This window comes from Crocuta crocuta, unplaced genomic scaffold (genome assembly GCF_008692635.1).
Source record: "Crocuta crocuta isolate KB4526 unplaced genomic scaffold, BGI_CrCroc_1.0 scaffold108, whole genome shotgun sequence".
Classification (NCBI taxonomy): Eukaryota; Metazoa; Chordata; class Mammalia; order Carnivora; family Hyaenidae; genus Crocuta; species Crocuta crocuta.
In genome coordinates this window covers 4,093,255-4,117,009 of record NW_027532825.1, presented here as the reverse complement: position 1 = coordinate 4,117,009, position 23,755 = coordinate 4,093,255, and positions in this window count along the sequence as shown.

The window sequence follows — 23,755 nt, the reverse complement described above, 5'->3', positions numbered from 1 at the left end:
ATTTCAATGTCAGAAATAACATTTTGTTGGAGTACAACCATGTTCATTTGCTTATATATTGCCAATGGTTGCTTTTATATTACATCAGCCTAGTTCAGTAGTTGTGATCAAGGCTGTGTATATCCTCAAGGCTGAAAATATTTCCTCTCACAGCCTTAGGGAAAAACTCTGCCCACTTCTGGGCTACATTCGAATTAATAACTTCATCACATGTCTTCTTTAAGAGAAATAAGCATCATCACACAGAGTTAAAGAAGATATATGTAACACCTGTATACAGCATTGTATCTGTACCATTAATATTTTGTAGTTGTGCAAATCAACAAGGAAAATATAGACAACCTAATAGAAAAACAGATATTCACAATAGGCATACCCAAAGGCCCAATAAATTTTATTGGCCACAGAGGAATGCAAATTAGAACTACCCTAAATCATCACATTTCCATCAAAATAGCTGAAATTCAAGTGTCAAGGGTGTGCAGAGATGTCTATCTACTGGTACTCCCAATCACCATTAATGAGAACGTACATTGGTGCAGCTGCTTTGGAAAACCCAGCAATATTTACTAAAGTTGAATCGCTGCGCCATTCTCACATTCCACTCCAACAAAAATGCAAAATTACATTCACCAAAACTCATGTATGCTTATTGCATTACTCATAATATCTCCGAGCTGAAAGCAACTCAAATTTCCATTAACTAGATGAGTGCATTTTATAATATTACGAAAAAATATAGATCAGTTTCACGAACATGATACTGAATGAAACAAGCCAGAAAAATTAATCTGCTTATACAGTCAGCTTTCTTACATGGCTATTGTAAATGGTTTAAAAGTAGCCACATCGACTTTTGAAGTAGAGGTTCTGAAGTAGAGGTTCTTACTTCTGCAAAACGCGGGAACAGTGACAGAAATGGACTTTGATAAGAAGGTGATAAAATATTATTCATGATCTTTTCCTTGACTTTTGAGCTGGTTAGATGTGTTATTGACCCCAGGAAAAATCATCTTATTGGTGAAATTGTAGTTCAACACAAGTATTTAAAATATTTTATATGGAATGGTTTTAACTATGAGAATGTGCAAAGCAAATAAAAATGAAGTTACATGATTTGGGTGAGAAAATTGAGCAGTCACACTGTCCCTTATTGCGTCAGACAGTGTTGGGCGAGGACACATCAGCGTATGACAGGGGTCTTTTTTTTACAAGAGAGACTCCGTCCACTGCTGCACTACCTTTGTGTAGGCAAAAAGCAGGGGCAGACTTCTGCGGGAAGGCAGAGCTCCTGGATGCCATGCTCTTCAGAGAAGCCTTACAAAAGGCTCCAGACATTCCAGGGGTCAATAGGAAACTGAGTCCTGTTGGCTGAAGGGGATGTCCTTGTTCCAGCTTGTTCTTTGCCAAACAACATTTAAAAAGTCTATGGAGTCGAGATGCCTGGACGGCTCTGAAATCATCCGACCCTTGATTTCAGCTCAGGTCATGATCTCGAGGTTCATGAATTGGAGCCCCATGTCGGGGTCTGTGCTAACAGGGCAAAACCTGCTTGGGATTCTCTCTCTCTCTCTCTCTCCCCAACTCGTGTGCACGCTCACACACATGCTCTATTTCTCTCAAAAATAAATAATTAAGCATGTAAAAAAAAAAAGAGTCTGTGGAGCACTCAATGGACAATCTTACTTGTCTTTCTATGTTGGGTAGATTTCTATCCAGAAACATCAATGAAAGCAAACATATATATTTATGTGTAATTTAAATATAAATAAAATCTATCAACTTCACTAAGATCTTTTCAGTTCAGGCTGCTATAACAAAATAGACTGAGGGGCTTACAAACACAGAAATTTATTTCTCACATTTCTGGAGGCTGGAAGGTCCAAGATCAAGGAGAGAGTGAGCTTCATTATTCAGATAAAAGTTCTCTTTTTGGTTCATATGCAGCTGTCTTTTTCTTGTGTCATCATGTAGTATAAGGGGGCAAGGGGATTCTGTGGGGTCCCTTGGATAACAACACTAATCCTGTTCATGAGGCCTCTTTTCTCATGACCTAATAACCTCCCAAAGACCCTAGACAGTCATTTTCTTGATAGCAGAAGGAAATTACTGAGACCAATAATATCTATATACACTCTGTGGGGTACTGTATACCTGTAATTAGAGACAAGGGCTGCTTAGGAACTTTTAAAGGAAGACTAATTGACCACACCAGATGTAAGAGATCAAAAAGAACTTCCCTTATGGGAGGTGTTTGATTCTTAGGAAGCTAAGCTTTCTATAAGGGCAACAACACTAAGCTAGTCACACAAGGTCTTTCGCTACCACAAAAGAAGTTTGCATTTATGTATTTATTCACTCAATTGTTTCCTGAGCGTTGCTGTGTCAGCCACTGGCTTGGCTCTGTGAAGAAAGTATAAAGAGTGGTTCTATCATTTATTTATTTACTGCAGGAACCCTCAACACAAACTAATATAATGAAAAGATTCATCATTTGGGACATTCGTGTCATCAGTGAAGCAAAAGAAAAACAAAGAAAGAGAGAGGAAGGAAGGAGGGAAGGAAGGAAGGAAGGAAGGAAGGGAGGGAAGGAGGAAGGAAAGAAGGGAGGGAGGGAGGAAAGAGGGAGGGAGGAAGGGAGGGAGGGAGGAATAGAGAAAAAGAAAAGGGAGGAAGGGAGAGAGGAGAAGCGAGGGGGGAATAGGTGACAGGTTTTATGTAGGCTGGAGAGCGGATGATCCTTAATGAAAAACGACTTGAGCATGGACACATGATAGTCAAGCAGAGGCTGAAACTCAGAATGAGGAAATATTTGAAGTAGAAACACCTGGTCAAAGACTTAGGTTCGAAGCTCATTGGAGTAGAAAAATAAAGGGCTACATTGTTGAGACCAAAATCTTGGAAATCTCTGTGGTCCCTGAGACCAAATGATGGGCCATGCTATGATTCTGGACACGTTCTGTTTTTTTTCTTTTAATTTTTAAATATTTTTGTGGGGGAAATAGAACTTATATACAATAAATTTCCCATATGTTCTGTTCCTACCAAATGTGTCTCTAATCACAGTTGAAGATTAAGGATTATACAGCATTTGTTCAATCTCCCACACTTAAAAATCTTGAAAAGGGAATACAATTACACAGAAATATCTACTAGGCTCTTGAGACACCCACAGGGCGGCTGGTGTAAATTAAAACACGTCAATTTGTTAATATGAATTACTGTACCTCACACAAAGTGCCATTCCCTTTCTTAAAGTGTGAATTGTTGATAAAATTGGAATATTAATTCACGCACTATACAAAGACATCAGAAACAAATTAGAGTCCAAGGAAAGAAATCTTGTGATGAAAAACTTCTTAAACCAATCTTACGATCACAGACAGGCCATCTGAACTAACAAATACCCAATTTGCAAATTGTGTGTTCATGAGAAAACTGTGTCTAGCACATCTCTCGTCTCCTGCTTGGTTGTCATGTGTGTGAAATTGCTGTAGCTACTCCATGCACGGGGTGGTTAAGAAACAAAAATGTAGCGTCTCACAGCCTGGGCACTAGAAGTTCAAGGTTGCTGTAGAGGGCAGTGAGGAAGACCTTGCTTCACGAGTCTGTCCTAGCTTCTGGTGGTTGACTGGCAACCCCCGGGCTTCCTCGACTTATAGAAACACTAGCCAGGGTGAGCCTTCCTCTTCAGAAGATGTTCTCCCTGTGTGCATATCTGTGTCCGTATTTCCCTTCATGGATAAGGACGGCTGTCATATTGTTTTAGGGCCCCAGCCTATGCCTTTATGACCTATTATAATGGAACTAACTATATCTGCAAAGGATCTATTTGCAAATAAGGTCATATTCTGACCTACCAGGTATCGGGAGTTAGAACTTCAACCTCTGAACTTGGGGGGAACATCATTCTACCTAGAACATTCTGCCCTCACCCCCCTTCCGCCCCAATCTGTGTGCTTCTTACATGCGAAACCCAATCAACCCACTGGAACGCTCCTGAAAGTTTTAACACATTCTAGCATCAGGTCTGAGCCCTGAATCTCATCTACATATCGGTGATATCACTGAGACTTGAGGTGTGATTTGTGAATCATCCTGAATTCCTCTCTAGCTGTGAACCCGAGAAGCAATGTGCTTCCAGAATGCAATGGTGGGGCAGGTGTGGGAGAGTCATTCCTGCAGCAAAAGGGACAAGTCGGAAGGAAGAAAGGGGTCATGGGTGCCAAGGAAGCCCAAAACATGCCAGGGCAAATTCCATCTGATTTGAGGCCTGGGAATGATCGGTTTGAGGTCCATATTCTGTCCCCCAGGCCCAGCAGGGTGGCGGCCATGTTCCCTTGGCCTGGGCTCTCAGCCCATGGTGACAGTGGCATCTCAACAGACTCCACAACCATAGCTCTTGCCCTGAAATCAGTTTTTCCTTCCTTTTATCTCATCTCTGTTCCATTTGTTCCAGAAAGGCTGGCAGTGTGGCTGCTGGTTAAAAAAAAAAAAACAACTCTAAAAACCACTCAATGGCCTCTCATGCAGTTCAAACTGGACAAGACTGGATATTTCCTGGGCAACAGCATCTCTGCATCTGGCTTCGGCTGAGATGCTTGATTGGGTCCATGAGTCACACAGATAATCTCTTCAGCACAAGGCTGTCCAGCCACATCTTTGGCCTTGTTTTTGGAGCAAGCTGTCAGGAGAGACTGAGAATCTCCCAAATCATGAAGAGTGTGTTTCTTTTTAATAGCTTCTTCATTATGCATTTCTTTCCTCTTGCATTTCGCTCTGAACAAGAAGAAACAAGGCCACTCATGACACGTTTTGCTTAGAAATGTCCTCACTATGGGGCTCCTGGGGGGCTCAGTTGAGCGTCTGACTCTTGACTTTGGCTCACGTCGTGAATCCAGGGTTGTGGGATCAAGCCCCGCGTCGGGCTCTGTGCTGAGCGTGGAATTCTGCTTAAGATTCTTTCTTGCTTTCCCTCTTCCCTTCTCCCTTGCTCTCTCTCTCTCTAAACAATAGAAAAATAAATAAAAAAGAAACCTCTTCACTACATATGCATACGTGGTCTGCCTTTCCCAAAACCCTGGGACTCGGTACAGGGAAGTTCTCGCCATTTTATAGCAAAAATGGCTTTTTCTTTCAGTCCCCTTCACATGTTCATCATTTCTGTCTTAGTTCACATTAGAAGCACATTTAACGTCCATATTTCTACCAAAAATCTCCTCAAGGCCATTGAAGCTTTTTTTCCTTATCAAGTACCTCAGCTCTCTTCCTGTCTCTACCCACTACCCAATTCCAAAGCTGTTCTCACATATTTCTCATTTGTTTCACTAGCCCCTACTTTCCAGTACCTAAATCTGGATGGCCATGGCAGAAAAAAAATAATAAGCATCATGTCTGTGTTCTATTTATTCTCTTAAGAATGAGACGCAGTTACTGGTGGCACAGACTAGACCGGAAATGATGACAAACCAGTTGGCAATGAACGTAGTCGGTGTTATAATAAATTCTGTGTCGTCAATTTATACGACTTTCTGCTCCACATTTTCCAAATGCCAAAACTGTATTCACTTCAAATGTGCACACAGACGGAGCCCTGTCATGCTAAAATTTAACAAATAAACCTGCAGCATTCTCCTGTAATTACTGAATACATTAAAAAAAAATAAGTGTCTTTTGAAACAATACTCCAGGGGCACCTGGGTGGCTCAGTGAGTTGAGCATCCGACTCTTGATTTTGGCTCAGTTCATGATCCCAGGGTCACCAGATGTGTGCCGTCAGTGCAGAGCCTGCGTGAGATTCTCTCTCTTCCTCTCTCTGCCCTTCCCAACACCCTCCTCCCAAAGTAAATAAATAAACTTAAAAAAAAAATGAAGCAATACTCCATACCAGTCTGGATCAATGGCTGAGTTGCTTCTACATCTCAAGTTCCTAATATGTTTCTTTGGCTTAGAAAACTGTTTCTTCTTTGACCAATGTGCCTATTTGTTCCCACCAAAATATCCTAGGATCCAGTGACATCCTTCAGCATAATTGTGTTCCCATTCCAGCTACCCTGTGCTTCTCCAGGAAGCCAGAATAATGCAGAGACCAACAAATTCAAAGGTCAGAAGGTGATGTTGGGCTCAGAGATAAGGGCAGAGATCATTTTGGAGCTTGCTTATCCAGAACACTGTCCAAGAGGTGGGAGTAGGCATGTAACTCACAGGAATGCAAAGTCAAGGGGGCTCTGGAGATCAGCTATTGTGATGGGGTGTGAGAAGGGAAATGGGGTCCTCATGAGGGTAAAGAAATCTTGTTCCAAACTTAGCAGATCAAGAATCATGCAATAAGTCTAAAAGCTGCTAAACGTTCTCACACAACTATTACAAGCAAGCACTCTCTAGTGCTTGTGTGTTTGTTTTCTTAAAACCTTTTAAATGCTCATTTATTTTTGAGAGACAGAAGCACAAGTAGGGGAGGGGCAGAGAGAAAGGAAGGCAGAGGATCTGAAACGCACTCCACGATGTTAGAGTAAAACCCAACATGGAGCTCACATACCTCGAGATCACAACCTGAGCCCAAGTCAGACACTCAACCAACTGAGCCACCCAGGCGCTCCTCAAGTGACTTTTTGTTTCTCATCATCTTTAATTTTTTTTCATGTTTATTTATTTTTGAGAGAGACAGAGACAGAGTGTGGACAGGAGAGTGGAAGAGAGAGAGAAGGAGACATAGAATCCGAAGCAGGTTCTGAGATCTCAGCACAGAGCCCGAAGCAGGACCTGAACCCATGAACCGCGAGATCATGACCTGAGCCAAAGTTGGACGCTTAACTGACTGAGCTTCCCAGGTGCCCTGCTCCTCAAGTGACCTTTAGGTACAGTAAAGCCCTGACATGTTGAAACATAAGAAGTATTTAAAATATTGAAATATATTCAGTAATGTGTGTGTGAAGTACTGATAGCGATGTTTACTCATGTGCAATTTATTTTATTTTGAAATGTATAAGGGGCGCCTGGGTGGCTTAGTTGGTTAAGCGTCCGACTTTCGCTTAGGTCATGATCTCGCAGTTCGTGGGTTCGAGCCCCACGTCCGGCTCTGTGCTGACACCTAGCTCAGAGCCTGGAGCCTGTTTCAGACTCTGTGACTCCCTCTCTCTCTGACCTTCCCCTGCTCACGCTGTCTCTCTCTCTCTCTCTCTCTCTCTCCTAGAAATAAATAAAACATTTTTAAAAAATTTTAAAAAAGCCTCCATAAACGGATAGATTGAAAGGGCTACATATGATTACACAAGTACAGTAATATTAACAGTAGGGTCTAGCTGGTGGGTATATGGATAGTAGATGTAAAATTATTTCAACTTTTTAGTATGTTTGAATTTTTTTTGTTGTTAAAAAAAGGTTTGGGAAGTAAACATGTGTAATCTGTTACTTTCAGACTGAGAAATAGCTACGTTAAGAATTGGCTAAATTCCCTGGACCAGCCTCAGTCCTCTTTCCAAATGGGAATGGGGCTTCAGTTTGTTTGGGATTAGGGAGATGGCATCCTGCAGCTGAAAGATCAGCCTTGTAAGTAAGGCCCCTTGCTCATTACACCTGCCACTCGCGCAAGTAGAGGGGCCACCCCTGTCTTCTGTCTCCCCCTGTGCTCCATGGAGAAGGACACATCCCAATCTCACCGGGAAGTCCCCAGGGGTGTGAACCAGCCAGGCCACCAAAGAAACAGGAAGGAGATGTCCACAGGGAAATCTGAGTTGGCCAGTGACCTCTCTGTGGGAGGAGTGGCACATATGTCAAACACTAGGGAGACACAGGTGAGTAGGGGGGCACCCTGAAAATGCCAGCTGCTTAGATGCCCGTGTTGGAGGCCTTATGCAGAGTGCACTGAAGCAGAGGTGGGAAGGACATGACTGTGTGGCAGACTGCCCACCTGTGCCAGACTAGAGCCTCAAGTTTAAGTTCGAAGAGATAGGGGAGGCTGGGTGGCTCCGCGGGGTAAGTGTCTGACTCTTAGTTTCATCTCAGGTCGTGATCTCACAGTTTGAGGGTTCAAGCCCTGCATCACGCTCTGCGTTGCCAGTGTGGAGCCTGATGGGATCCTCTCTGTCTCTCTCTCCACCCCTCTCCCACTCGTGCCCGCACGCATGCATGCACTCTCCCGTTCTCTCTCTCTCAAAATACAAGTAAATAAATGCAAGTTAGAAAAGGTGAGATTAGGGAAGGATGGGGCGTGCGAAGGTGTCCACTATTCCCCGACTTGAGGGCTGGTAGACATAGGGGAGTGGGCAGCAAAGCCATTTTGCGAAGCCAAGAGGTCACAGGCACCGTAAATTAAGGTCCAAGCTCCTATGCTAAGCCTGATCAGGATGCTGAGAGGCGGAATCCCTGGAGAAATGAGGACAGAGAAGGGGAAGATTCCTTGGTGACTGACAAAGAGACAGACAGAGAGCCACCATGCTGTCTGGCCCCTAGGACAAGGGAAATTGTAAATAGTAATTACTCTAGGCTTCTGATAATAGAGAAACATACCTCCAAATCCCCTAGGAGAAAACTTGCTTGCTTTCTGTTTCTTGATGTTGTCAACCTTATATCTTTGGAATATACACAGCGTGAAAATGGCTAAAACACTGCCCAAGATTGCCTGAGTCAGAGGGAAAAAATGGAGTTGGGGGGGATGCTATTTAAAATACACACCGCTGTGGAAGCTGCCTTGCCCAGATTCCATCTATAGCCTTTGTGAGATTGCTGGTCAAGGGCAAGTATGGATGTGAAAAGTCGTCTCCACAAATATATGGAAAAAGCTGGAGCCCTGTGAAGGGGTAACCTTAACTTGCTCCATCTGCCAGAGAAAGTTTGGATTCAGCCGTATTTATAAATCAGAGAGCTTGACATTGTTGTACCTGATTCCTCACTGAAGTTTTAGAATGAGATCAAGGAGGAGTCTGTGTCTGTGTGTTTATGTAATGTCTATGAGTATATATTGTGTATAGTGATGTTTTTCTACCTCTTGAGGGTGTTTCAAAATTAATTTGTAAAAAAGAACTATTTAGGAGCACCTGGGTGGCTTAGTCCGTTAAGCGTCCGACTTTCGCTTAGGTCATGATCTCGCGGTTCGTGGGTTCGAGCCCCGCGTCGGGCTCTGTGCTGACTGCCAGCTCAGAGCCTGGAGCCTGTTTCAGTCTGTGTGACTCCCTCTCTCTCTGACCCTCCCCTGATCACGCTGTCTCTCTCTCTCTCCTAGAAATAAATAAAACATTAAAAAAATTTAAAAAGAACTATTTAATTGGCTTAAATAAAAATTGGGATCTTTTAAAATAAAATTTATTCATTTATTATTTCTGAGAGAGAGAGCACAGGCAGGGGAGGGGAGAGAGAGGGAGACACAGAATACGAAGGAGGCTCCAGGCTCTCAGCTGTCAGCACAGAACCTGATGCGGGGCTCAAATCCACAAACTGTGAGATCATGACCTGAGCCAAAGTTGGAAACTTAACTTTGACTGAGCCACCCAGGCATCCCAAAAAAAAAGTTTTACTATCAATAGTGTACTTATGTGAAGCTAAAACTTACATTTCTATTATCTGCTAACCGAGCAAACTTTCCTTGGACTACTGGTATCTTTTTGATAAGACTGTGAAAGATTTTTCTTTACCTTTTAAGTAACCTGTTTAGAAAACAAAGATCCTGCCTTTGATCAAATCATTTTTTGTACTTCACCTTGTCCTTTTCAGATCTTTGATCACTTAAGAAAACTGACTCTCTAATAAGAGAGCTAACTTTTTTCTATAACTAAGCACCTTCTGTATTTGCCTGAAAAATATTTTATTGTCACTTTAAAGAGTTAAAAATTAAGTTAAAATTTTAAGTTAACATTAAACTAAGAATTAAGTTAAAAATAAAACAAGTTAAAAAAGAGTTAAAAATTAAGTATTTTCATTAAAATCTATGATCTTACTTAGTCAACCTCTGATATGTTTTTTAAAAAAAACTTTTTTTAGTTTATTCATTTATTTTGAAAGAGCTTGAGCAAGCAGGGGAGGGGCAGAGAGAGGGGAGAGGGAGAAAATCCCAAGCAGGCTGTCAGTGTGAGCCCTATGCAGGTGAGATCATGACCTGAGCCAAAACCAAGAGTCAGATGGCTTGACCAACTGAGCCACCCAGGCAGCCCTCTCCTCAGATCTTTAAATATGGGTTTTTGTCATTTACAGATAAGTATTGTTTTACTCTGATGCTTTTATAAAAGTGTTCTTGCAACAGTGTTTCATCTTCAAGGAATTTCATGAAGAGACTCTGGCTGGTTTCTGAGTCACACCGATTTCCCTTCATGTAGGAGGGGCAGCAATGAACCAGTCCCGTGGTCCCCCAAGGCCACCTATGCAGCTTCCTCAAAGCCCAGCACCTGTCCCTGCTCTCTTTCTCCACATCAGTTAAACGAACCCTTTCCACTGAGGGTGTCCTGCTGTGAGACAGCCTTCTTGGGCATCTCCGAGGGAGAAGACAGGCAGTAAGCCTGCAGAAAATTCAAGCCAATGCACCATCATAGGTTTGGGGGTATTGTTTGTTTGGGGAAGATGTGCATTGTCCCAGAAGCTGTGACTGACAAGGCACAAATGTATTCAATCCTTAAGAATATGGAGGAGGTGTGGGGTGCCTGGGTGGCTTAGTCGGTTAAGCGTCCGACTCTCGCTTGGGTCATGATCTCACGGATCGTGGGTTCGAGCCCCGCGTCGGGCTGTGTGCTGACTGCCAGTTCAGAGCCTGGAGCCTGTTTCAGTCTGTGACTCCCTCTCTCTCTGACCCTTCCCTGCTCACGCTGTCTCTCTCTCTCTCTCTCTCCTAAAAAAAAATTAAAAAAATAAAAAATAAAAATAAAAAAAAAAAAGAATATGGAGGAGGTGTGAGCTTTGGTGGGGATTTTGGGATCCTGGGGGTCCTGGACAACTCCTATTCTGTACCTGGCATAGTGCTTCCATCCGTTATACCACCTGGTAAAGAAATACCAAAGAAATTTTCGAGAAAGGAGAAATACTAGTGAAACAGATTAAAGCTCTTGGCCTCTTCCAAGCATTCAGTGTGTGTGTGGTCTCAGAAGGTATGGGTTTTGGGTTGAGCATTAAGGCAGAGTCAACAGAAGGACACAGGATTTGGGCCCAGCTCTGGAAATAGGCAGAAACTTTATAGAAGCATATAGATCCCAGCTCCTAGTACTATACACAGCAGGCCTCCAGGTAGATCCTCTAAGCAAGGAACAGCATTGCATAGCAAGGATTTCCCTTACTGAAGAATGTGTTATCACGGATAAGTCCTGATGGGGTCAGAATATATGAAAAGACATTTGGGTCAGACTACAAGAGCTTGAGGGAGTCCTCACTGTTCTCCATGTCATGGCTCATAGGCACCGACAGACCCAAGCTGATGATCTAGGCTGGGCCTAAGCCATAGCAACTACCACTTGGGAGATACAGCAGATCAGCTCTAGAGGCAAAGGGCCACCATGGTGCCTGGGGGAGCTGGCGTATTGGCAAAGATGCTAACTGTGACTTGGTTCACGCAGTGGCAGTGTGTCCTGTGTGCTCTAACTACCACCCACGGCAACAGCCAAAGGAGTTTGGGGCCATCGACCAGAGTTCCCAGCAGGTAAGCAGTTGACAAATGGATTTCCTTGGCCCCTTCCTCTCAGCGAGAATTCTAAACATGCCCTGATTTGTGTGAACGCTGCATCTGGCCCTACCCAAGCTTCACCCTGTCACCATGAGAACCAGGCTGTCACCATTAAGGGACTATAGAAGCTGAGTACCATATATGGATACTCTCATCAACTAGATGGTGATGGGGAGGGGGAGGGAGTGCAGGGGGGGTGTCATATTTCAGAGTCGTGATGTACAAGGCTGGGCAGAAGACATATACATTGAACCAAGGTTGTGTCTCCCCTATAATTCTCAAGGGGCAGGGTTGACTGCTGGAAGGGAAAAATGGAATATTAAGGCAGCAGATTAAGTTACTAGCAGTTAAAACCACCATAACCAGGGGACTACAGTACCGTCCCAGACTTTTATACATTCCCACAATCGCCCACTAGGGCTGTTGCCATCTATGCCAAACTGGGGCCTCCTGCCGAGACACCCAATTGCTGTAAAGGCACAAAAGTCACAGGAGACAGTCCTGTCCCCAGACTCTCACTGTGGTCCAATGTGTTATGCTGCTGAGAACAGCAACACCCTCAGGAATTATCTCCCAGAATTCGCAGTGGGACCTCCTACCAGGGTAGCAAGATTGTCACCCAACAAGGACCCTCCATTCTAGTGAAACCCCTTGCTGATAGCTCAGGGCACCACATTGTGGGAAAGGGGCATGTCTAAGATTGTAAGAGGAGATCACAAGGGATGGTGGTGGTGGAGGTCACCCAGAGGACGAGGTCACCGGTTGACCTACAAGCTGGACTTGGGCAACTTGGGGTGCCTCCCCCCATCCTGCCTTTGGAATATGTGTTCTACCCAACATTCCCACGGTGGGAGCTGTTTCCTAGGACACAGTCATGAGAGAGTAAGGTGTCATTGAGACCATCTGGGTGGTACATGTGATGAGACCCAGTGAAGGACTCAATACAAACTTTTAAGACTCTGGCGGGAAGTTGAGATTTACTCCTATTGTGACCACCTAAGACAAGCATCCTAAGTAAGTTCCTTTGGCTGCTAAAACTACCACTGGCCAATCTGAAATGGTCTTGCCTCTTTCTTTGGTCTCTCCTTGCCCTCCGTATGTGGGGGCCAGCTTATGAACCAATAAGAACTAGATGTAACAGCTGAAGCTATAAAAATTCTGCAGCAAAAATGAGTAAAATATTGTGATCTGAGGCAACTTTTCCTTAGATATGACACCATGTACCCAAGTATCAAAAACACACAATAATTTGCCATTCATGAAATGTAAGAGCTTCTGAGAATCCCAAGGACACCATCAAGGAAGTGAGAATATGGTCCAAAGACACAAAGAAAGTATTTCCAAGTAATGTATCTAATGGGGATCTCATATGGAAATATATACAGTACATTAAAATCCAACCATAAAAAGACAAATGGTTGAAAGTGTTCAACATCATTGGTCATTAAGGAAATGCAAATCAAGGGCACTATAAAATGCCATGTAAAATCCAGTAGGATGGCTATAACAAAAAATATAGACAGTAACAAGTCTTGAAAAGAATGTGTGGAAACTGGGATCCTCATCAATTTGTAGTGAGGATAGAAAATGGTGCAGCCATTGCACAAACCAGTAGGGAAGTTCCCCCCAAAGTTAAACAAGTTACCAAATAATCTGTAAATCCACTCCTAGGTATATATCTGAGAAAACTGAAACCGTAGTCTTCCACGAAAACTTGTACACAAGTCTGTACAACAGTATTATTCATAATAATAACAATGTGGAAATAACCCAAACTTATACCAACTGATGGATAAACAAATGTGCAATAGCCACACAATGGAATATTATTAAGCCGTGAAAAAGAAAAGAATAAAGTGCTGATATATGCACCACATGGATGAACAGTGACAACATGCAGTGACGGAATCCAGTCACGAAGGCCGTCTATTGTATGATTCCGTTTACTGGAAGGGTCCTGAATAAGCAAGTCCATAGAGACAGAGAGTAAATTAGTGGTTGTATAACACTGAGCTGGGGGAAAGGCCAGGGCAGTAGATCACCATTGTGTTGAAGGATTAGCATTTGACATAAATTTCCAAAATATTTCTCATTCACCGTTATCGCTTTTCTGATTATTGAGGGCAAAGCATATTTCTGCATCACCTTTTGCTTGTTTTAAGGGTGAGTTTATGGATGTGATCGTGTCGTTGTATTTTTTCTATGAAACACACTGAATTTCATGAAAAATTTTAAGTTATTTGAAAATAGATGTCTTTTACAGTGAGGTTTTCTCCTTTGGAATTTCAAGGAGGCTTACTTGTGCCTTACTTACTATACTTACGTAATCAACATCAATGTCAGGAAACTTACATTATAAATTATTTTATCCAGTTTCTGTAAATTGGAGACTTAGTCTCTGTTTATCTTTACTTACCCGGTTTAGATGCCGTGAATGAACATTTGATGGAATGTGACCTGTATTATAACATAGTACATTACGTCCGTGTTTCCTGCTTTCTTATATATCCTTTCTAAAATCAAATAAAGATTCCTAATGCCTCCTTTATAGCAGTCCTCTCAAACTTCACTTTACCAAGCACCCCACAGGACAGCTCAGTTCTATCCACCTTTTCCTGTTAACATCCTACCTCATTAATGAACAGCCAAGGTTGGTGGGTTGAAAACGCCCTCCTTTCTCTCTGCTGTGAACATGACTTCATTGAAAACCACTTTTTAGTTGTTCTGTCTTAAAGTTTCCCCAACAGGTTTTGTATGCTGTACGTCACAACGAACTGCAAATTATCACAAGTTACCATGGTTTTTTGTTTATCTTTTGAGGATGTGCCTGGTGGTTTAGACTTGAATCTCACTGTTCCCTTCCCAGAAGTGACTCTGGCTTTCTTATATTCCTAAGGTGCAGAATCTCCTCTAAATAATAAGCCTGGAGGTATTCTGGACGAAGCCACCATTTGTTCAAGTGTAGATCTGATCCTCAATTCCAAATTCCCTTTCCTGATGTTGGCATCCTAATCATGCACGTGAATACTGTGTCTTCAGTTTCCATCCGTTATGGACTGAATATTTGTGTCCCCCTAAATTTCACATGTTGAAGTCTAATATGCACTGGGGTGATACGTGGAGGTGGAGCCTTTGGCATGTAATTAGGTAGAGTCCTCATACTTGGGATTAGCGCTCATAGTGATTTGTTTTAACAGCCGAAAGGCTGCTAAGATACCATCCATCTAAAGTAACATCCATCTCAAAATATTACAGGTTCTGGAAATTAAGAACATTTTACTTATCCTATGTCTCTCCATTAATAGATTAAGACCACCATCCTGGGTTATGGCCCATGCATTCAATATTTCAGAATCCAAAGGGCAAAACTTCCTTTGGATTCTCAATAATATGTGCTGTGAGGTCCCCCATTTCTTAGTGACCCCAAGACCTCTAGATCCTCCGTGTTCCAACTATGAACACAAAATATGTCAAAATGTCTCCCCAGCTAGTCATCATGCATGATTTTAGAACCAAAAAAAATGCAAGCTTTCCATCAACAATCTTTATACCCATCATTTTGATATTAAGAGTTAAATATTACAGTTCCTTAATATTTTATATGAACACTTTTTATTGAGCTATACATCACATAATATAAAGTTTGCCATTTTTAGTGTATCCAATATGTTGTACGACAATTACCTACCTAACCCTGAAACATTTCCATTATTCCAAGAAGAAACCCTGTACAAAATAACAATTCATCCTAATTCTCCCCTCTCCCTGGGCCCCGGCAGCCACAAATCTTTTTATCCCCATAAATTTGCCATTTTTGACATTTCATACACATGGGATCATACTGTAGGTGACGTTTTGTGTCTGTATTCTTTCAGTTAACATGTCTCCAAGGGTCATCCATGTTGTAGCACATACAAGGGCTTCATTTCCTTGCATAGTTTGCTAACATTCCACTGTGTGGACATCTCACGTTTTATTTACTTACTCATCAAGTGATGAACACTTGCACTGTTTCCAATTTTCATCCATTATAAATAATGTTGCTATGAGCCTTCATGTACAGGTTTTTCCATAAACATATGGTTTTGGTTCTCTCTGATATATACTTAGGAGTGACATTGCTGAGTCATATGGTAATTCTGTGTTTAACTTTTTGAAGAACTACCAGACTGTTATCATAACAGCTGCATAATTTTACATTCTCATCAGCAATGTATGAGTGTTTCATTTTCTCCACATCCTTGCCAATATATCGTCATCTGGCTTTTTGATTATAGCCATCCTGGTGGGTGTTATATAGTATCTCATTGTGGCTTTGATTGCATTTTCCAAATGATTAATGATTTGAACATCTTTTTGTGTGTTTGTTGAGCATTATTTTAATGTATCTTCTTTGGAGAAATGTCTGTTCAAATCTTTTCCCCATTTGTATTTGGCTTATTTGTTTTTTATGGTGGAGTTTTAAGAGTTCTTTATGTGTTCTGGTTGCCAGACCCTTGTGAATGTAATGTGAAAATATTTTCTCCCATTTTGTGGTTGTGTTTTCAGGTTCTTGATATTGTTCTTTCATGACAACAACAACAACAAATAATATTTTTTTTTGGTTTTGATAAATTCCAATATACCTATTTTTTAAATTACTTTTGGGATCTTTTAAAAATGAATATCTAAACATCCACTGCCAAATCCAAACTCAGGAAAATGTCTGTATATTTTTCCTTGTAAGAATTTTAGAATTTCTTCTCTTCTATTTGGACTTTCTATCCATCTTGAACTCGTTTTTGTACATTGTGTGTGGTAGCAGTCTACTCTGTTGGGGTATGCATCCAGTTGAAAAGACTGTTCTTTCCTCCATTGGGTGGCAATCAATCTTGTCATCTTGGGTGACAAGAACAAGATTGTTCTTTCCTCCCTCGCTTACAATCAATGGACCATAGATGTATGCATTTATTTCTAGACACACAAATCTATTCCAGGGATCTACACATATGTTCCTAAGCCAGTACCATACTCTTTTAATCTGGTCGGTGTAGCTTCTTATTAAGTTTTGAAATCAGGAAATAGAGTTCTAGGACTTAGTTCTTTTTCAAGATTGCTTTGGCTACTTTATAGTCCTTGAAATTCCATAGAAATATCAGGATCGCCATTTCAATTTCTGCAGAAAGGCAAACACGGGATTTGAAAGACATTGCATCGAATACCTAGGCCACGTTGGTGAGTGTGACATTTTAACATTAACTATTACTATTTATAAACATGGGACATCTTTCATGTGTCTTCCTGAATCTCTTTCAAAAGTGTTTTTAGTTTTCACTGTACAAGTCTTCCACTCATTTGGTTAAATTTATTCCAAAGTTGATTTTTTTTTGATGTTGTTATAAATGCAATTGTTTTTCTCATTTCATTTTTGAGAGTTCTTTACTAGTTTTTTTGAAAAGAGAACTTATTTTTGTTTGTTGCTTTTGTGCTTTGCTCAGCTCCTCAGTTCTAACCCTTGTCTTTGGAAGACTCATTAGTCTTTTCTAATTTAAAATCATGCCATTTACCAAACAAAAACTCAAAAGCAAACACTTAAAACAAATCATGTCATGTGCGAATAGAGATCATTTTACTTCTTTCTTTTCCAACTGGGTGCTCTTACTTTCATTTTTTGCCTAATCCTCATAATTAGAACGTCAGTACAAAGTTTAATAAAAATGATGAGCGTGGACATTTTCTTCATATTCTTGATCCTAGGGATGGGGTGGCGATCTTTCAGTTTTTAACCGTTAATGTTAGCAGTGGGTTTTTTTTTGATGTCTGTAACCAGGTTGAGAAAGTTCCATTCTATTCCTAGTTTGTTGAGCATCTTTACTTTTTTGAAGGTGTTAGATTTTGTCAAAAGCTTTCTTTTGTGTCTGGTGAGATCATCATTTCCCCCCTTCATTCTGTTAAGATGGTGTATGATATTTATTGTTTTCAGAGACTGACCCACCTAGAATTCCTAGAATAAATCCCATTGGTGATGGTATATAATCTTTTTAATATACTAATGGTTTCAGCTTGCTAGTCTTTCATGGAGGAGTTGTGCATCTATATACATAAGCTGTATTTGTCTGTACTTTTATTTTTAAAAAGTGTCTTTGTCTGACTTTGGTGCAGACTCGTGTTGGCATAGTAGAATGAAGTAGAAAATATCCCATTCTCTTCTATGTTTTTTTGAAAAACCTTTGGGACGATTGATGTTAATTCTTTCTTGTAGTTTCTGTTGAGATTTCTATTCTGCCTGACTCGCTTGTGCTAGTTTGTGCGCTTCCAGAAAATTTTCTAGTTTACTCAGGTTATAGAATTGGTTCAATGTATTCAATGTGTTGCTCAGAATATTCCTTTACCTCACTCTTTATTTCTGCAAGGTTAATAGTAATGCCCCCACTTTCGAACCTGATTTTGCTAATTTGAGTCTTCCCCTCCCCCCGTTAAGTCTTGTTGAAAGTCAGTCAATATTGCTGATCTCTTCAAAGAATCCACTTGTCTTTATTTTTTTTCTATTGTTTTTCTATTATTCATTTCCTTTATTGCACTCTAATCTTTATTATTTCCTTCTTTTTGGTTGCTTTGGTTTCAGTTTGCCTTTTTTTCTCCTCTTAGTTTTGTAAAGTGGAAGTTTAGGTCACTGATTTGAGATTTTTAAAAAAAATTTTTCCAATGTTTAAAAAATAAAAAATAAAATTTTTTTCCCAATGTTTATTTATTTTTTCGAGAAAGAGACAGAGCATGAGTGGGAAAGGGGGAGAGAGAGAGAGAGAGAGAGAGAGAGAGAAAGAGAGAGAGAGAGGGAGAAGACACAGAATTTGAAGCAGGCTTCAAGCTCTAGGCTGTTAGCACAGAGCCAACGCAGGACTCCAACTCACAGGCTGAGAGATCATGACCTGAACCGAAGTTGGATGTTTAACCGACTGAGCTACCCAGGCGCCTCTAAATTACAGACCTTCTTATCAAAAATGTGGTGCCTCTCGGATATGATGTTTCAACAAGAAAGTGTTCCTTTCTTGTTGTTGTAATCTTAAAACACTCAGTTTACCTCTTAGCATCAGGCACCAAAACAACATGTTCTGTTTATTTATTTATTTATTTTTTAAATAATCAGGTGTTTATTTTCCCTTAGGTATCTTGTACATGAACGGTGATCTTGAATCTTTGAAGTTTATTTTAGACTTTTAAATATGCCTGTCAATTTGCATATCTCTCACTAGAACCTTCGTCTTTTACCTTCAAAAGCTGTCCAATTGCCGATTTCCTTTATCTCTGTGGGATTAGAGCTTGCATTTATTTCCTGCAAAGGCTGAAGGTTATGCTTTGACTTGGACTTGACATAATTGGACTGACCCCTTTTTAAAGCAAAAAATCTTACTTTTGCTTTTGTTGTATGTTAGATGGGATCATTTATGTTTCGAAAAAAAAATAGTTTTACAATCTCTTCGAAAATAATTGGGTTGGCAAAGTTGCCTTTGCAAAGCTTTTAGAAAGCTCCACACTGGAACTTGGTTCAAGTAGTCATAGCGGCTAATTGCCAAAACATTTTCTGTCTTCGTGATTGGCAATGTTTATTAAGTACAATTCAGTTCAACAAATACTCGTTGTGAGCTCTCTGTTTATCCATTGCTCTGCAAGGCACAGGGGGAAATCACAAAAGAAAATACACAGTCCTTTTGTTCAAATGAACATGCTCTTTGGTAAAGTGGGTAATTCCATACAATAATCCAGTGCAATAGCATTTCAGTGGCTACAAGCGCTTAAAGCCAACAACACAGTGAATCTGGGGTGACGGGGATTCAAGAAGGGTTGCTTTTCTTTCCGTGTAACAATTGTTACTTTCTTTTTTTCTGATTGGATTTAATTAGTCAGATCTCAGGTATGTAGTGTTCATATAATATTGAGCTTTCCCAATCTTTTGGGGAGAAAAGAAATGTAACTTTACCCAGGGCTTTGGCCCCAGAGGTTGGGTCCACAGTGAAAGAGAGCACGGACGAAGCGGTCTGGGACCAGAGCTAGTGTGGCTAAAGTCAAGAGAAAGAGGGAAGTGGTGAGATTTTAAAGTGGTTTGGATCAGTGAGGTGTGGGATGATCTTCAGTGGTTAGGCTCCCGACCACCCTGAACTAGGTTTCCAGGTGGCCCAAATGTGGGCTAGAAAGAAAGCGAAGTCAAGGTTAGTTGTGATCACCTATAAAGATGGACTTACCACCAATGGAAAAGGCTGTTATCAAATGAGGAGCTCATTTTGTGATGCTGGGACTCTTATCTGACTCCCACTGGAGCTTTAGTTTGACAGTAGGATTTGGGAAGTTAGTGTTCAAGGTAGAGGTCAGAACTGAAAATATAAATTTCAGAGGCATCAGCATGTAATTGGACATGATCTTCAAAGAATGAGTATAGATGGAATCAAAGGGGAATCCAAGGACTCATCCCAGTGGCATTTCCATTTTTAATGTCGAGAGATGAAGGAACAACAACTTTGGGATGGGCCTCCCAAAAAGTAAGAAAAGAAGACTCGATGATGTCAGCCATCAAAAGTGAATCAACTGTGTCTAGGAAAATGAGTGATCACTTCTGTCCACTGCTGGTGACCAAGAAGTGACATTGTCCATAACAGTATGGACATCATGGATGATATGATAAAGGCAGCATTTGTGCAGTTATGCAGGCAAAAATTGGTTCAAAAGAAAACTGAAGGAGAAAAACTGAACGTGCACAGACAACTTTGTCTACTTGTATTATAGGACAAATTTTAAAAATATAACTGTAGGGGCGCCTGGGTGGCTCCGCTGGTTAAGCATTGGACTTTGGCTCAGGTCATGATCTCACAGTTTGTGGGTTCGAGCCCCGCATAAGGCTCTGTGCTGCTAGCTGACAGCCTGGAGCCTGCTTTCAATTCTGTGCCTCCCTCTCTCTCTGCCCTTCACCTATTTGTGCGCTCTCTCTGTCTCTATCAAAAATAAATAAACATTAACAAAATTTAAAACAAAATAGAGCAGCAGTGGAAGTTGAACAGGGGATCAAGAATATCTTACTTTTGGGGGCACCTGGGTGGCTTGGTCTGTTAACATCTGATTCTTGACTTCAGCTCAGGTCATGATGTCAGCATTCTGAGATCAAGCCCCACGTTGGACTCCTGTAGGGAGAGATGTTTCCCTTGGAGCTAGAAGAGGAAAGCATTGTCTAAAGCCAAGTTTAAGGATACAGGAGATTGTCTGCCTTGTGTTCCACAGTGCATGGTGGAAAGATTTTAGGAGATGGATAGGGATGGAGGAAGAGGTGATACGCAGAGAGAGTGCAGGGGAAAGTAGGCCTGGAAAAGGAAGGAGGGTCCAGGGCTCCTGGGCATCTTCTATTCATGGACATTGACTGAAGGGTGTGATGAATCGAATCAAAGTGCCTCCGTGCAGAGAGCCGTAGTTATACCCGAGCTGACGTGAGTTGGAGCCTTGCTGAAGTACAGTTGGTGGGTACAGCAGATGTTGTCACACAAAGTAATCTTCATTTGCTGCCGCTAAGAAGGAGATCACCTTGGGGACCAACTTCCGAAGCAGCGATTCACCAAACAATGAATGTGGGGAAGTTTTAAGCTATGGGTGTGTGTATATTTGGGAAGGGACCTGGCAAAGGGAGAGCTTGGCATACAAGTGACACAAAGGTCATGTCACATTGACAAAGTCCAAGTCTTTGTTGATTGAAATCACAGGTGAGTAACAGTTCACATGTTCCAGTGCATCCAATATTCAGATGCTCCATGGGGTTTAAATCTTGCATAAACGACTCAGGAATGTTGACATACATCCCGGTCAATGTCTACTTTTCAAACAGCACTGGGCCAGGGCACCTGATGACTCAGTCGGTTGAGTGTCTGACTTCGACTCGGTCATGATCTCATGGTTCGTGGGTTTGAGCCCCATGTCAGGCTCTGTGCTAACAGCTGGGAGCCTGGAGCCTGGTTCGGATTCTGTGTCTCCCTCTCTCTCTCTCTCTGTCCCTCCCATTCTCGTGCTCTGTCTCTCTCTCTCTCTCTCAAAAATAAATAAACATAAAAACTTTTTTTTTTTTTAATGAAACAGCACTGGGCCTTTTACCACTGATTTTCTGTCTCTGATATGTTAAGGCATTTCCTGGCCTGCTGGAAACTGTGCATTCCCTTGCTCCCCTTAAAATCCTTAACTCCGGAAGCTTCTCCATTCTTTACCCAACGCTTCCTAAGAGGTTCTTCAAGTGGTGTGTCAGGCGGCCATAGGTCTCGAAAATAGCCAGGGACCTCAAATGACTTCTTTTGTGTCCCAAAAGTCTCTGTCCCTGGTTTCTTTTTCTGGGCGATGCCCTAACTCCCCCTGTTTCCAGGCTGTGACAATTGAGAACAATTGATAGTTGGCTCCTGTTCAGGGAGGCCAGGGGCTCTGCAGACAGGTGGGCTCCATATCATATCATTTTGCACCTCTTTTTAAAATTCTTTTTTAAAAAAAGTTTTTCAGGGTGAGACAGAGAGACAGAGCATGAACTGGGAAGGGGTACAGAGAGAGGGAGACACAGAATCCAAAGCAGGCTCCAGGCTCTGAACTGTCAGCACAGAGCCTGAAGTGGGGCTCAAACTCACGAACCGCGAGAACATGACCTAAGCTGGAGTCGGATACTTAATCAACTGAGCCACCCAGGTGCCCCACAACTCTGTTTTTCTTTATCAAATTAGTTTTGCATTTCCCGGGGAATTGTTTCTTCTTTTTAAAGGATTTTAAAATTCACTTTATTTATTTATTTTGAAAGAGAGAGAGAAAGAGAGCAGGGGGGCGGGGCAGACAGAGAGGGAGACTGAGAATCGCAAGCAGGATCTGTGCTGTCAGCACAGAGCTCGATGTGGGGCTTAATCTCACTAACCATGAGATCATGACCAGACCCAAATTCAAGAGCCGGGTGCAATCGACTAAGCTACCCAGATGCCCCTTCCTGGGGAACTTTTAAATACTCTTACCAGTTTCTACAAAGAAGCTTGCTGGGGGGGTTACTCTGGATTACACTGAGTTTGCAGATCAATTTTGAGAGCACTAACACCGTTAACAGTAATGAGTTTTCCAATCTACGAAATCTTTTATTTAGATTTTCTTTAATTTGTCTAATATTTTGTAATGGTTATATCATATTCATCTAGCACTCATTAAAATGATTTATTTGTTTGAGTAGCATTTTTGTAGATTTAGGGTTTTTTTCTCCATAGATGCTCACAACATCTGTGGTTTTATTTATTTTCCTTACTGTACTGGCTAGAATCTACACCACAATGTTCAATAAAAATCTCGGGAGCATGACATTTTGTGATCTTAAGGGCGAAGCACTAAATTTTTTACCATTTGGTTCAACATTAGCCACAGACATAGATGCCCTTTAACAGGTTGAGAAAATATGCTTAGATTCCCACATTCCTGATTTCTTATAAAATCAAGAATTGATGTTGGATTTTTCCAAATTCTTTCTCTAACTCCTGAGACGATGGCTTTCTTTTTCTTTTTAGATTACTCACATGACGAATTATAGTAATGGATTTAAAGATATTAAATGTACCTTGCATTCCTGGGATTAATCCCACTCGGTTTGATTTGCTGACCCTTTTGTATACTTACATTCATGAGAAAGTATGTATATAGAACTTTTTTCTTATACGTTTCCCCTATTTTTGTGTTCGGATGACTCAGGCTTCATAGAGTAAATTCGCGAGTATTCATTCTTTCTAAGTTTCAGGAACATGTTGCATAAAACTCATATCATCTCTTCCTTAGATATTTTGTATAATTCACCAATAAAATCTTCTTCGTGTCAAGTTTTCTTTATTGGAAGGTTATTAATCACAAACAGTTTTTTTTTCAATATAGTTCCTTTTAAGTTTTCAATTTCTCCCTGAGTGAGACTTGGAGGTTTGTATTTTTAAAGGATGTGTTCATTTCATCTACATTGTTGAATTTATTACTGAGAAATTGTTTATGATATTCCCTTATTGTTCTTTTAACATCTATAAAACCTATAGTGATGCCAACTTTCTTTCTCATTTTTTATATTGACTATTTCTCGGTTCTATTTTTTCTTCAGATACCTAACTAGGGTTT